Source organism: Salvelinus fontinalis, chromosome 32 (genome assembly GCF_029448725.1).
Source record: "Salvelinus fontinalis isolate EN_2023a chromosome 32, ASM2944872v1, whole genome shotgun sequence".
Lineage (NCBI taxonomy): Eukaryota > Metazoa > Chordata > Actinopteri > Salmoniformes > Salmonidae > Salvelinus > Salvelinus fontinalis.
The window spans coordinates 4,023,817-4,039,737 of NC_074696.1; positions in this window are offsets into that span (position 1 = coordinate 4,023,817).

Below are 15,921 nucleotides of genomic sequence, written 5' to 3' on the forward strand. Positions count from 1 at the left end.
TGGAGAGATGCGTGCAACCCGGCTAGCGCGCTTGCTAAATGGAGAGAGAAAGTTGCCATTCTGAATCCAAACAACGACTCATCTGGACAAAGGACACCTTGTTCAACATTCTGATGAAAGATCAGCAAAAGTAAGACCCAATTTATGATGTTATTTCATATATCTGTCGAAGTCACCGGCGCCCAAGTGTTTCTGGCTATTGTGCTAAGCTAATATAATGCTACATTTTGTTTTCGCTGTAAAACACTTAATAAATTGGAAATATTGTCTGGCATCACAAGATGCCTCTCTTTCATTTGCTGTACACTATGTATTTTTCAGAAATGTTTTATGATGAGTAATTAGGTATTTGACGTTGGTGTCTGTAAATATTATGGCTGCTTTCGGTGCAATTTCTGAATGTAGCTGCAATGTAAACTATGATTTATACCTGGAATATGCACATTTTTCTAACAAAACATATGCTATCCATAAATATGTTATCAGACTGTCATCTGATGAGTTTGTTTCTTGGTTAGTGGCTATTTATATCTTTATTTGGCCGAATTTGTGATAGCTACTGATGGAGTCAAAAACTGATGGAGTAATAAAAGTGGAGTCTTTTGCTAACGTGGTTAGCTAATAGATTTACATATTTTGTCTTCCCTGTAAAACATTTAAAAAATCGGACATGTTGGCTGGATTCACGAGCTGTGTACCTTTCATATGCTGTATTGGACTTGTTAATGTGTGAAAGTTAAATATTTAAAAAATATATATTTTGAATTTCGCGCCCTGCACTTGAAGTGGCTGTTGTCATAAATGTACCGACGTCGGGCTTGCACGCCAAACAGGTTAAGTGACTAAGATACAGTAGACTAGCATAGAATACAGTTTATACATACAGTTGAAGTCAGAAGTTACATACACCTTAGCCAAATACATTTAAAAGTTATTCACAATTCCGGACATTTCATCCTAGTAAAAATTCCCTTTTTTAGGTCAGTTAGGATCCCCACTTTATTTTAAGACTGTGAAATGTCAGAATAATAGTAGAGAGAATTATTTATTTCAGCTTTTTAATTCTTTCATCACATTCTCTGTGGTTCAGACGTTTACACACACTCAATTAGTATTTGGTAGCATTGCCTTTAAATTGTTAAACTTGGGTCAAACATTTCGGGTAGCCTTCCATAAACTTCCCACAATATGTTGGGGGAATTTTGACCCATTCCTCCTGACAGAGCTGGTGTAACTAAGTCAGGTTTGTGGGCCTCTTTGCTCACACACGCTTTTTTAGTTCTGCCCACACATTTTCTATAGGATTGAGGTCAGGACTTTGTGATGGCCACTCCAATACCTTGACTTTGTTGTCCTTAACTTCTCTAGGATATGTGGGACGCTACCGTCCCACTTGGCCAATAGCCAGGGAAAATGCAGAGCGCCAAATTCAAAAAAATTATATAAAATCAAACTCTCATTAAATCACACATGTAAGATACCAAATTAAAGCTACACTCGTTGTGAATCCAGCCACCATGTCAGATTTGAAAAAGGCTTTTCGACGAAAGCATAAGATGCTATTATCTGATGATAGCACAAAAGTAAACAAAGAGAGTGTAGCATATTTCAACACTGCAGGCACGACACAAAACGCAGAAATAAAATATAAATCATGCATTACCTTTGACGAGATTCTTTTGTTGGCACTCCAATATGTCCCATAAACATCACAAATGGTCCTTTTGTTCAATTAATTCCGTAAATATATATCCAAATTGTCCATTTATTTGGCGCGGATGATCCAGAAAGAAGCAGCTTCCAATTTGCGTAAAGTCACTACAAAATATCTCAAAAATGACCTCTAAACTTTGCCAAAACATTTCAAACTACTTTTGTAATACAACTTAAGGTATTTGTAAACGTTAATAATCGATCAAATTGAAGACGGGTCTATCTGTTTTCAATACAGGAGATCAACAAACTAACGCTACTTTTCTGGTCTTGTGCAACTCTCAAACAGCACACATGACGTTACACTGTTTCCAGGTGGCCTCACTTCTTCATTGCACAAAGGAATAACCTCAACCTATTTCCAAAGACTGGTGACATCCAGTGGAAGCGGTAGAAACTGAAAACAGGGTGATTAGAAATCCAGTATTCCAAAGAAAACATCATTGAACAGACAGTGACCTAAAACAAATAAAAATAATTATGGTTAGTCCTCTGGGTTTTGCCTGCTACATAAGTTCTGTTATACTCACAGACATGATTCAAACAGTTTTAGAAACTTAAGAGTGTTTTCTATCCAAATCCACTAATAATATGCATATCTTATATTCTGGGGATGAGTAGAAGGAAGTTGAAATTGGGCATGCTATTTATCCGAATAGTGAATTTGCTGCCCCATATCCTAGAGAAGTTAAGCCATTATGCCACATCTTTGGAAGTATGCTTGGGGTTATTGTTCATTTGGAAGACCCATTTGCGACCAAGCTTTAACTTCCTGACCTATGTCTTGAGATGTTGCTTCAATATATCCACATCATTTTTAGTCCTTATGAGGCCATCTATTTTGTGAAGTGGACCAGTCCCTCCTGCAGCAAAGCACCCCCACAACATGATGCTGCCACCCCCGTGATTCACAGTTGGGATGGTGTTCTTTGGCTTGCAATCCTCCCCCTTTTTCCTCCAAACATAACGATGGACATTATGGCCAAACAGTTCTATTTTTGCTTCATCAGACCAGAGGACATTTCTCCAAAAAGTACTTTCTTTGTCTCCATGTGCAGTTGCAAAACTGTAGTCAGGCTTTTAATGGCGGTTTTGGAGCAGTGGCTTCTTCCTTGCTGAGCGGTCTTTCAGGTTATGTCGATATAGCAATCATTTTACTGTGGATATCGATTATTTTGTACCTTTTTCCTCCAGCATCTTCACAAGGTCATTTGCTGTTGTTCTGGGATTGATTTGCACTTTTCGCACCAAATCTTTAGGAGACAGAACGCGTCTCCTTCCTGAGCGGTATGACGCTTGCGTGGTCCCATGGTGTTTATATTTGTGTACTATTGTTTGTACAGATGATCGTGGTACCTTCAGTAGTTTGGAAGTTGCTCCCAAGGATGAACCAGACTTGTGGAGGTCTACAATAATTTTTCTGAGGTTTTGGCTGATTTCTTTTGATTTTCCCATGATGTCAAGCAAAGAGACACTGAGTTTGAAGGTAGGCATGAAATAAATCCACAGGTACACCTCCAATTGAGTCAAATTATGTCAATTAGCCTATCAGAAGCTTCTAAAGCCATGACATAATTTTCTGGAATGTTCCAAGCTGTTTAAAGGCACCGTCAAGTTAGTGTATGTAAACTTCTGACGCACTGGAATTGTGATACAGTGAATAATAAGTGAAATATTCTGTCTGCAAACAATCCTTTGAAAAATTGCTTGTGTCATGCACAAAGTAGATGTCCTAACCGACTTGCCAAAACTATAGTTTGTTAACAAGATATTTGTAGAGTGGTTGAAAAACGAGTTTTAATGACTCCAACCTAAGTGTATGTAAACTTCCGACTTCAACTGTAATTCCACCAGTCCTATTTATGATATAACTTACTAAGATTATACCGTTTTTAAACATTTTAACATTTAAAGAGAGGTCAATTACATTGATCTGTCTTTGTAGTCCAGGACTAGGTTAAATCTGTGTGTGGGGATCCCATCATGTTTAAACGAGGCAGATGATGAGTTAATGACTTCGTCCCAAATTCAACACTATTCCCTATAGAATATTACTTTTGACAAGAGTCCCATAGGTTCAGGTCTAAAGTAGTGCACTATATATAGGGAATAGTGTTCCAAAGGGCTCTGGTCTAAAGTAGTGCACTATATAGGGAATAGGGTTCCATAGGGCTCTGGTCTAAAGTAGTGCACTATATAGGGAATAGGGTTCTATAGGGCTCTGGTCTAAAGTAGTGCACCGTGTAGGGAATAGGGTGCCATTTGAGATTTACACCATTGTGACACCACAGGGAATATTAATTTAAGTCTAATATCAGGTGTTGCATTGTGGGATGTGTGAGTTCCAGCAGGGAAGCTGTGAGTGAAGGACAGAACGAACACAGAGGTCTAATCTACATCTGTGGGATCTATATTTCAGCATCACTTTGACTTTCAACATTTACAATTACAATTTTAGGGGGAGATACAGATGTACTTTATTTCAATAGATTTGGGAACTACTGATATCCATTTTTCACCGTCTCTTTTATTCTTTTTGTCCATTGCTCCCTCTATGTCCAGTTCTCTCTTTCTTTCTCTTTCCATCGTACTATCTGCTGTCCCTCTACTCTTCTTCCATACTCAGACACACACACAGCTTTGCACAGCTCTTTATAATGGCTTTGATCAATAATTAATCAAAGGAATCTTCTTGCTGTTCAAAGAGAGCGAGGAAAGACAGAGGGGAGAAAGACAGAGGAGAGAAAGACGGAGGAGAGAAAGAGAGAGGGGAGAAAGACAGAGGGGAGAAAGATGGAGGAGAGAAAGAGAGAGGGGAGAAAGACAGAGGAGAGAAAGACGGAGGGGAGAAAGACAGAGGGGAGAAAGACGGAGGAGAGAAAGAGAGTCGGGAGAAAGACAGAGGAGAGAAAGACAGAGGAGAGAAAGAGAGAGGAGAGAGACAGAGGGGAGAAAGACAGAGGGGAGAAAGACGGAGGAGAGAAAGAGAGAGGGGAGAAAGACGGAGGAGAGAAAGACGGAGGGGAGAAAGACAGAGGGGAGAAAGACGGAGGGGAGAAAGACGGAGGGGAGAAAGACAGAGGGAAGAAAGAGAGAGGGGAGAAAGAGAGAGGAGAGAAAAAGAGAGGAGAGAAAGAGAGAGGGGAGAAAGAGAGAGGAGAGAAATACAGACGAGAGAAAAAGAGAGGAGAGAGACAGAGGGGAGCAAGAGAGAGGGGAGAAAGACGGAGGAGAGAAAGAGAGAGGAGAGAAAGACAGAGGGGAGAAAGACGGAGGAGAGAATGGTGACCGTTTTGTCTTCGCACAATAATACCCACTCCAAGAAACCGTTCAGCCAGCAGTTTCAACAAGATCCCGATCCAGACCAGTCTTCTTTAATCTGGGGTTTACACAAGATCTGTAGGCTTTTGTCCCATACAAGTTATCAAGGCCTTAGTTTCATCAAGTATTAGTACTGGGTCAGTATCACAGGTCTGCCTTTGACATTGCAACGGGTGTTGGTTTTTAGTGAAGTCAAATTTAGAAGAGGCAACAGTTAGGACCGTTGTGTTTTTACCGATGATGTGACCAGACCTCTGGGCCCAAACTTTTTCTAGTAGTGAAAACCTGAGGCTATAACAATAGATAGTAACCTGTCCAGGTACATCTCAGACCACCAGGGGTATTGTAATTAGATAGTAACCTGTCCAGGTACATCTCAGACCACCAGGGGTATTGTAATTAGATAGTAACCTGTCCAGGTACATCTCAGACCACCAGGGGTATTGTAATTAGATAGTAACCTGTCCAGTAACATCTCAGACCACCAGGGGTATTGTAATTAGATAGTAACCTGTCCAGGTACATCTCAGACACCAGGGGTATTGTAATTAGATAGTAACCTGTCCAGGTACATCTCAGACCACCAGGGGTATTGTAATCAGATAGTAACCTGTCCAGGTACATCTCAGACACCAGGGGTATTGTAATCAGATAGTAACCTGTCCAGGTACATCTCAGACCACCAGGGGTATTGTAATTAGATAGTAACCTGTCCAGGTACATCTCAGACCACCAGGGGTATTGTAATCAGATAGTAACCTGTCCAGGTACATCTCAGACCACCAGGGGTATTGTAATCAGATAGTAACCTGTCCAGGTACATCTCAGACCACCAGGGGTATTGCAATTAGATAGTAAGACCTCCAAGGTCTTGTGATTTGTCTTCATAGCTCTGTCTTCATTATAATACTCCAGCTCTCTGGTTGTCTCTTCATAGGTTCCCCAAATCCACTGTTACTCAATCGACAAGACCATAGCAAAGACGGTGGCCCACTAACGGTGATGGTGGCCCACTAACGGTGACGGTGACCCCCTAACGGTGACGGTGACCCACTAACGGTGACGGTGATCCACTAACGGTGACGGTGATCCACTAACGGTGATGGTAACCCACTAACGGTGACGGTGACCCACTAACGGTGACGGTGACCCACTAACGGTGACGGTGATCCACTAACGGTGACAGTAACCCACTAACGGTGACAGTAACCCACTAACGGTGATGGTAACCCACTAACGGTGACGGTGATCCACTAACGGTGACAGTAACCCACTAACGGTGACAGTAACCCACTAACGGTGATGGTAACCCACTAACGCTTACGGTGGCCCACTAACGGTGACGGTGGCCCACTAACGGTGACGGTGATCCACTAACAGTGACAGTAACCCACTAACGGTGACAGTAACCCACTAACGGTGACGGTGATCCACTAACAGTGACAGTAACCCACTAACGGTGACAGTAACCCACTAACGGTGACGGAAACCCACTAACAGTGACGGTGACCCACTAACAGTGAAGGTGATTCACTAACGGTGACGGTGATCCACTAACGGTGACGGTGGCCTACTAACAGTGACAGTAACCCACTAACGGTGACGGTGATCCACTAACGGTGACAGTAACCCACTAACGGTGACAGTAACCCACTAACGGTGACAGTAACCCACTAACGGTGACGGTGGCCCACTAACAGTGACGGTGGCCCACTAACGGTGACGGTAACCCACTAACGGTGACGGTGACCCACTAACGGTGACGGTGGCCCACTAACAGTGACGGTGGCCCACTAACGGTGACGGTGACCCACTAACGGTGACGGTGTTCCACTAACAGTGACAGTAACCCACTAACGGTGACGGTGGCCTACTAACGGTGACGGTGACCCACTAACGGTGACGGTGTTCCACTAACAGTGACGGTGGCCCACTAACGGTGACGGTGGCCCACTAACGGGGACGGTAACCCACTAACGGTGACGGTGACCCACTAACAGTGACAGTAACCCACTAACGGTGACGGTGACCCACTAACGGTGACGGTGACCCACTAACAGTGACAGTGACCCACTAACGGTGACAGTAACCCACTAACGGTGACGGTGACCCACTAACAGTGACAGTAACCCACTAACGGTGACGGTAACCCACTAACGGTGACAGTAACCCACTAACGGTGACAGTAACCCACTAACGGTGACAGTAACCCACTAACGGTGACAGTAACCCACTAACGGTGACAGTAACCCACTAACGGTGACGGTAACCCACTAACAGTGACGGTAACCCACTAACGGTGACGGTGATCCACTAACGGTGACGGTGATCCACTAACGGTGACAGTAACCCACTAACGGTGACAGTAACCCACTAACGGTGACAGTAACCCACTAACAGTGACGGTGGCTCTCCCTGACTGAGCAAGGAGTGTGTGTAGAAAGTCCCAAAATGCCTTTTGTCTCGGCCTGAGCCAGAGGAGGAACACACACACACACACACACACACACACACACACACACACACACACACACACACACACACACACACACACACACACACACACACACACACACACACACACACACTCTTCTCTCCTTTCCTTTCCTCTCCTCCCACTCTTCTCTCTAAAGGTCTCTACAGGTCTCTACAGGCCGTACAGGTCTCTACAGGTCTCTACAGGCCTCACAGGTCTCTACAGGTCTTTACAGGCCTTACAGGTCTCTACAGGTCTCTACAGGTCTCTACGGGTCTCTACACGTCTCTACAGGCCTTACAGGTCTCTACAGGTCTCTACAGGCCTTACAGGTCTCTACAGGTCTCTACAGGCCTTACAGGTCTCTACATGTCTCTACAGGTCTCTACAGGCCTTACAGGTCTCTACAGGTCTCTACAGGTCTCTACAGGCCTTACAGGTCTCTACAGGTCTCTACAGGCCTTACAGGTCTCTACAGGTCTCTACAGGTCTCTACAGGCCTTACAGGTCTCTACAGGTCTCTACAGGTCTCTACAGGTCTCTACAGGTCTCTACGGGTCTCTACAGGTCTCTACAGGCCTTACAGGTCTCTACAGGTCTCTACAGGTCTCTACAGGTCTCTACAGGCCTTACAGGTCTCTACAGGTCTCTACAGGTCTCTACCGGTCTCTACAGGTCTCTACAGGTCTCTACAGGTCTCTACAAGGCAATCTCACCTCCTAACTCCGAGTAGAGCAGAGACTGGTAGATAAAAACCTGGAGAGTGGAAAACCAGGCAGGCTTGTCTAGAAGCTGTTTCCTCTCTCTTCATGCACTGTTTCTACTGGCACCCGGTGTACTCTCCCTGACTGAGCAAGGAGTGTGTGCGTGTGTGTGTGTGTGTGTGTGTGTGTGTGTGTGTGTGTGTGTGTGTGTGTGTGTGTGTGTGTGTGTGTGTGTGTGTGTGTGTGTGTGTGTGTGTGTGTGTGTGTGTGTGTGTGTGTGTGTTCTCCGAGCGTGACTGAGCAGGAGACAGTATGTGTCAGTGGGAGAGAGAAGACAGCGCGGAGGAGGAGGAGGAGAGAAGAGTGGGAGGAGAGGAAAGGAGAGAAGAGTGGGAAGAGAGGAAAGGAGAGAAGATAGGGAGAGGAAAGGAGAGAAGAGTGGGAGGAGAGGAAAGGAGAGAAGATAGGGAGGAGAGGAAAGGAGGCAGAGCAAGAAGAAGGACAGAAGAGAATTAACAATTCATAGTGTAGAAAGTCCCAAAATACCTTTTGTCTTGTCCAGGAGTCCTGGGCTACAAACCAAGGGGAAATGGGTCTCGGTCTGAGCCAGAGTGAGGTACACACACACACACACACACACACACATACACACCCCGCAGGGCAGTAGCAGTGGGAGAGGGAGAGGGCCAAAAGTAGAGTGATCTAGGAGTCAGGGGAAACCGATAGGGACTGAACAGCACAGAGAGACTTAGCAACAACATCAGCAACAACAACAACATCAACAACAACAACATCAACAACAACATCAACAACATCAACATTAACAACAACATCAACAACAACATCAACAACAACAACATCAACAACATCAACAACAACATCAACAACAACAACAACATCAACAACATTAACAACAACAACAACATCAACAACAACATCAACAACAACATCATTAACAATCAACATCAACAACAACATCAATAACAACATCATTAACAACAACATCAACAACATCAATATCAACAACAACAACATCAACAACAACATCAACAACAACAACAACAACACCATCAACAACAACATCATTAACAACAACAACATCAACAACATTAACAATCAACATCAACAACAGGTAGAACAAGCTCTAACCACACCCAACAAACTGCCAGGTAGAACAAGCTCTAACCACACCCAACATACTGCCAGGTAGAACAAACTCTAACCACACCCAACATACTGCCAGGTAGAACAAGCTCTAACCACACCCAACATACTGCTCCAACTGTAGGTAGTTTTGTACAGTTAATATGTATATTTGGGAATATAGAATTTTTGAACTTTAAATTAATGCGATATAACCAGCCCTTTTAAAGTATTTTGCCAATAGCACGTTTGTTAAAATCATTTAACATCAAAGGTATATCTAATGCAACCACGTTTCAACCACGTTAGAAAGAACCAAATGAATTGGCTGGATGTACAACTACTCGGGGGGAGAAATGTTAAATATAGTAATTGGCAGTTATCCCGGCGGCTTATCGGGATGTTGTTTTTCATAAGATCAGCTACAAACAACAAAAGACCCTGAAGAACAAACTGGAACAAACAGGGCTACTGGTGCCATTCTTCAGGGAAAACAGTGTTCATCTCTCTCTGAAACAGAGGCCCTTTTCCTTTACGGCAGAGTCTTCATCTCTCTCTGAAACAGAGGCCCTTTTCCTTTACGGCAGAGTCTTCATCTCTCTCTGAAAGAAACAGAGGCCCTTTTCCTTTACTTCTCACTGCTGCAGTGTTTCCATAGACACCGGTACGTTCTTAGAATATTGCGGCTTGGAAAGGCGGATGTGATGTGTTTATCAGAGAGAGAGAGAGACTTCTCCAGCTACATCTCCCTCAGAGTGAGAAACTGGGTCAAAACACACACACACACACACACACACACACACACACACACACACACACACACACACACACACACACACACACACACACACACACACACACACACACACACACACACACACACACACACACACACACACACACATACACACACACACACACACACACGCACACACACACACACACACACAGACCCCTCCCCATACACACTGTCAACTGGACCAGCAGCAGCCGTGGTACTGACTGGTTGAGCCTGGATCAAGTGCTCACTGATGTGGATCTTAGGGGGATCGGAGCTGGCTGGCTTGCTGTGTGTGTGTGTGTCTGGTGTGTCAGAGTACGAGTGACTGAGTGAATGAGTGAGTGATAAGGGCATCAGAGCAGGCTGGCTGGCGCTTCCTCAAAGGCCTCAACACAAAATCAACTTTTATTTGTCACATGCTTCGTAAACAACAGTTGTAGACTTAACAGTGTGGAGAGAAACAACATTATAGACTAACAGTGTAATGCTGACCGATGGGCCGTTCCCAACATTATAGACTAACAGTGTAATGCTGACTGACGGGCCGTTCCCAACAATACAGAGAGAAACAACATTATAGACTAACAGTGTAATGCTGACTGACGGGCCGTTCCCAACATTATAGACTAACAGTGTAATGCTGACTGACGGGGCCGTTCCCAACAATACAGAGAGAAACAACATTATAGACTAACAGTGTAATGCTGACTGATGGGCCGTTCCCAACAATACAGAGAGAAACAACATTATAGACTAACAGTGTAATGCTTACTGACGGACCGTTCCCAACAATACAGAGAGAAACAACATTATAGACTAACAGTGTAATGCTGACTGACGGGCCGTTCCCAACAATACAGAGAGAAACAACATTATAGACTAACAGTGTAATGCTGACTGACGGGCCGTTCCCAACATTATAGACTAACAGTGTAATGCTGACTGACGGGGCCGTTCCCAACAATACAGAGAGAAACAACATTATAGACTAACATTGTAATGCTGACTGACGGGGCCGTTCCCAACAATACAGAGAGAAACAACATTATAGACTAACAGTGTAATGCTGACTGATGGGCCGTTCCCAACAATACAGAGAGAAACAACATTATAGACTAACAGTGTAATGCTTACTGACGGACCGTTCCCAACAATACAGAGAGAAACAACATTATAGACTAACAGTGTAATGCTGACTGACGGGCCGTTCCCAACAATACAGAGAGAAACAACATTATAGACTAACAGTGTAATGCTGACTGACGGGCCGTTCCCAACATTATAGACTAACAGTGTAATGCTGACTGACGGGGCCGTTCCCAACAATACAGAGAGAAACAACATTATAGACTAACAGTGTAATGCTGACTGATGGGCCGTTCCCAACAATACAGAGAGAAACAACATTATAGACTAACAGTGTAATGCTGACTGACGGGACGTTCCCAACAATACAGAGAGAAACAACATTATAGACTAACAGTGTAATGCTGACTGACGGGACGTTCCCAACAATACAGAGAGAAACAACATTATAGACTAACAGTGTAATGCTGACTGACGGGCTGTTCCCAACAATACAGAGAGAAACAACATTATAGACTAACAGTGTAATGCTGACTGACGGGCTGTTCCCAACAATACAGAGAGAAACAACATTATAGACTAACAGTGTAATGCTGACTGACGGGCTGGTCCCAACAATACAGAGAGAAACAACATTATAGACTAACAGTGTAATGCTGACTGACGGGACGTTCCCAACAATACAGAGAGAAACAACATTATAGACTAACAGTGTAATGCTGACTGACGGGACGTTCCTAACAATACAGAGAGAAACAACATTATAGACTAACAGTGTAATGCTGACTGACGGGCTGTTCCCAACAATACAGAGAGAAACAACATTATAGACTAACAGTGTAATGCTGACTGACGGGACGTTCCAAACAATACAGAGAGAAACAACATTATAGACTAACAGTGTAATGCTGACTGACGGGACGTTCCCAACAATACAGAGAGAAACAACATTATAGACTAACAGTGTAATGCTGACTGACGGGACGTTCCTAACAATACAGAGAGAAACAACATTATAGACTAACAGTGTAATGCTGACTGACGGGCTGTTCCCAACAATACAGAGAGAAACAACATTATAGACTAACAGTGTAATGCTGACTGACGGGACGTTCCAAACAATACAGAGAGAAACAACATTATAGACTAACAGTGTAATGCTGACTGACGGGACGTTCCCAACAATACAGAGAGAAACAACATTATAGACTAACAGTGTAATGCTGACTGACGGGCCGTTCCCAACAATACAGAGAGAAACAACATTATAGACTAACAGTGTAATGCTGACTGACGGGCCGTTCCCAACAATACAGAGAGAAACAACATTATAGACTAACAGTGTAATGCTGACTGACGGGACGTTCCCAACAATACAGAGAGAAACAACATTATAGACTAACAGTGTAATGCTGACTGACGGGGCGTTCCCAACATTATAGACTAACAGTGTAATGCTGACTGACGGGGCGTTCCCAACATTATAGACTAACAGTGTAATGCTGACTGACGGACCGTTCCCAACAATACAGAGAGAAACAACATTATAGACTAACAGTGTAATGCTGACTGATGGCCGTTCCCAACAATACAGAGAGAAACAACATTATAGACTAACAGTGTAATGCTGACTGACGGGACGTTCCCAACATTATAGACTAACAGTGTAATGCTGACTGACGGGCCGTTCCCAACAATACAGAGAGAAACAACATTATAGACTAACAGTGTAATGCTGACTGATGGCCGTTCCCAACAATACAGAGAGAAACAACATTATAGACTAACAGTGTAATGCTGACTGATGGCCGTTCCCAACAATACAGAGAGAAACAACATTATAGACTAACAGTGTAATGCTGACTGACGGGCCGTTCCCAACAATACAGAGAGAAACAACATTATAGACTAACAGTGTAATGCTGACTGACGGGCTGTTCCCAACAATACAGAGAGAAACAACATTATAGACTAACAGTGTAATGCTGACTGACGGGACGTTCCCAACAATACAGAGAGAAACAACATTATAGACTAACAGTGTAATGCTGACTGACGGGACGTTCCTAACAATACAGAGAGAAACAACATTATAGACTAACAGTGTAATGCTGACTGACGGGCTGTTCCCAACAATACAGAGAGAAACAACATTATAGACTAACAGTGTAATGCTGACTGACGGGACGTTCCAAACAATACAGAGAGAAACAACATTATAGACTAACAGTGTAATGCTGACTGACGGGACGTTCCCAACAATACAGAGAGAAACAACATTATAGACTAACAGTGTAATGCTGACTGACGGGCCGTTCCCAACAATACAGAGAGAAACAACATTATAGACTAACAGTGTAATGCTGACTGACGGGCCGTTCCCAACAATACAGAGAGAAACAACATTATAGACTAACAGTGTAATGCTGACTGACGGGACGTTCCCAACAATACAGAGAGAAACAACATTATAGACTAACAGTGTAATGCTGACTGACGGGGCGTTCCCAACATTACAGACTAACAGTGTAATGCTGACTGACGGGGCGTTCCCAACATTATAGACTAACAGTGTAATGCTGACTGACGGACCGTTCCCAACAATACAGAGAGAAACAACATTATAGACTAACAGTGTAATGCTGACTGATGGCCGTTCCCAACAATACAGAGAGAAACAACATTATAGACTAACAGTGTAATGCTGACTGACGGGACGTTCCCAACATTATAGACTAACAGTGTAATGCTGACTGACGGGCCGTTCCCAACAATACAGAGAGAAACAACATTATAGACTAACAGTGTAATGCTGACTGATGGCCGTTCCCAACAATACAGAGAGAAACAACATTATAGACTAACAGTGTAATGCTGACTGATGGCCGTTCCCAACAATACAGAGAGAAACAACATTATAGACTAACAGTGTAATGCTGACTGACGGGCCGTTCCCAACAATACAGAGAGAAACAACATTATAGACTAACAGTGTAATGCTGACTGACGGGACGTTCCCAACAATACAGAGAGAAACAACATTATAGACTAACAGTGTAATGCTGACTGACGGGCCGTTCCCAACAATACAGAGAGAAACAACATTATAGACTAACAGTGTAATGCTGACTGACGGGCCGTTCCCAACAATACAGAGAGAAACAACATTATAGACTAACAGTGTAATGCTGACTGACGGGACGTTCCCAACAATACAGAGAGAAACAACATTATAGACTAACAGTGTAATGCTGACTGACGGGGCGTTCCCAACATTACAGACTAACAGTGTAATGCTGACTGACGGGGCGTTCCCAACATTATAGACTAACAGTGTAATGCTGACTGACGGACCGTTCCCAACAATACAGAGAGAAACAACATTATAGACTAACAGTGTAATGCTGACTGATGGCCGTTCCCAACAATACAGAGAGAAACAACATTATAGACTAACAGTGTAATGCTGACTGACGGGACGTTCCCAACATTATAGACTAACAGTGTAATGCTGACTGACGGGCCGTTCCCAACAATACAGAGAGAAACAACATTATAGACTAACAGTGTAATGCTGACTGATGGCCGTTCCCAACAATACAGAGAGAAACAACATTATAGACTAACAGTGTAATGCTGACTGATGGCCGTTCCCAACAATACAGAGAGAAACAACATTATAGACTAACAGTGTAATGCTGACTGACGGGCCGTTCCCAACAATACAGAGAGAAACAACATTATAGACTAACAGTGTAATGCTGACTGACGGGCCGTTCCCAACAATACAGAGAGAAACAACATTATAGACTAACAGTGTAATGCTGACTGACGGACCGTTCCCAACATTATAGACTAACAGTGTAATGCTGACTGACGGGCCGTTCCCAACATTATAGACTAACAGTGTAATGCTGACTGACGGGCCGTTCCCAACATTATAGACTAACAGTGTAATGCTGACTGACGGGCCGTTCCCAACATTATAGACTAACAGTGTAATGCTCACTGACGGACCGTTCCCAACAATACAGAGAGAAACAACATTATAGACTAACAGTGTAATGCTGACTGACGGGCCGTTCCCAACATTATAGACTAACAGTGTAATGCTCACTGACGGGCCGTTCCCAACAATACAGAGAGAAACAACATTATAGACTAACAGTGTAATGCTGACTGACAGGCCGTTCCCAACAATACAGAGAGAAACAACATTATAGACTAACAGTGTAATGCTGACTGACAGGCCGTTCCCTACAATGTAGATAGAAAGAGAATAGAGAAATTACAGAAAAGTAAAACACAGACTATGGTGGTTGATCAACTAAAAGTTTAGAGTTAAGTTGTGGTTTAGTACGGTACCCTGCATCACTGCTTCATTGCTCCAGATCACCACCAGGGGGAGTTAGAGCACTGATTATGCCGTTGGGTCCTACTGTGTCTCTAACTGACAATGAATGGGCGACATAAACCTAAATAGAAACTGATAATTGTGCACGACTTCAGTATTACTCACTAAAACCATTGTTACACTACGGTTTTTATACTAAGAGAAACTTAGACTACAATTAGGGTGTGGAAATGTTATGATTATTTTGCTCCTACCGCGGTACTGTAGCCTACTCCCGAACCGGTCACGTTGTACAGCGCCCGAGTGGCGCAGAGGTCTAAGACACTACAGATGCTGGTTCAAT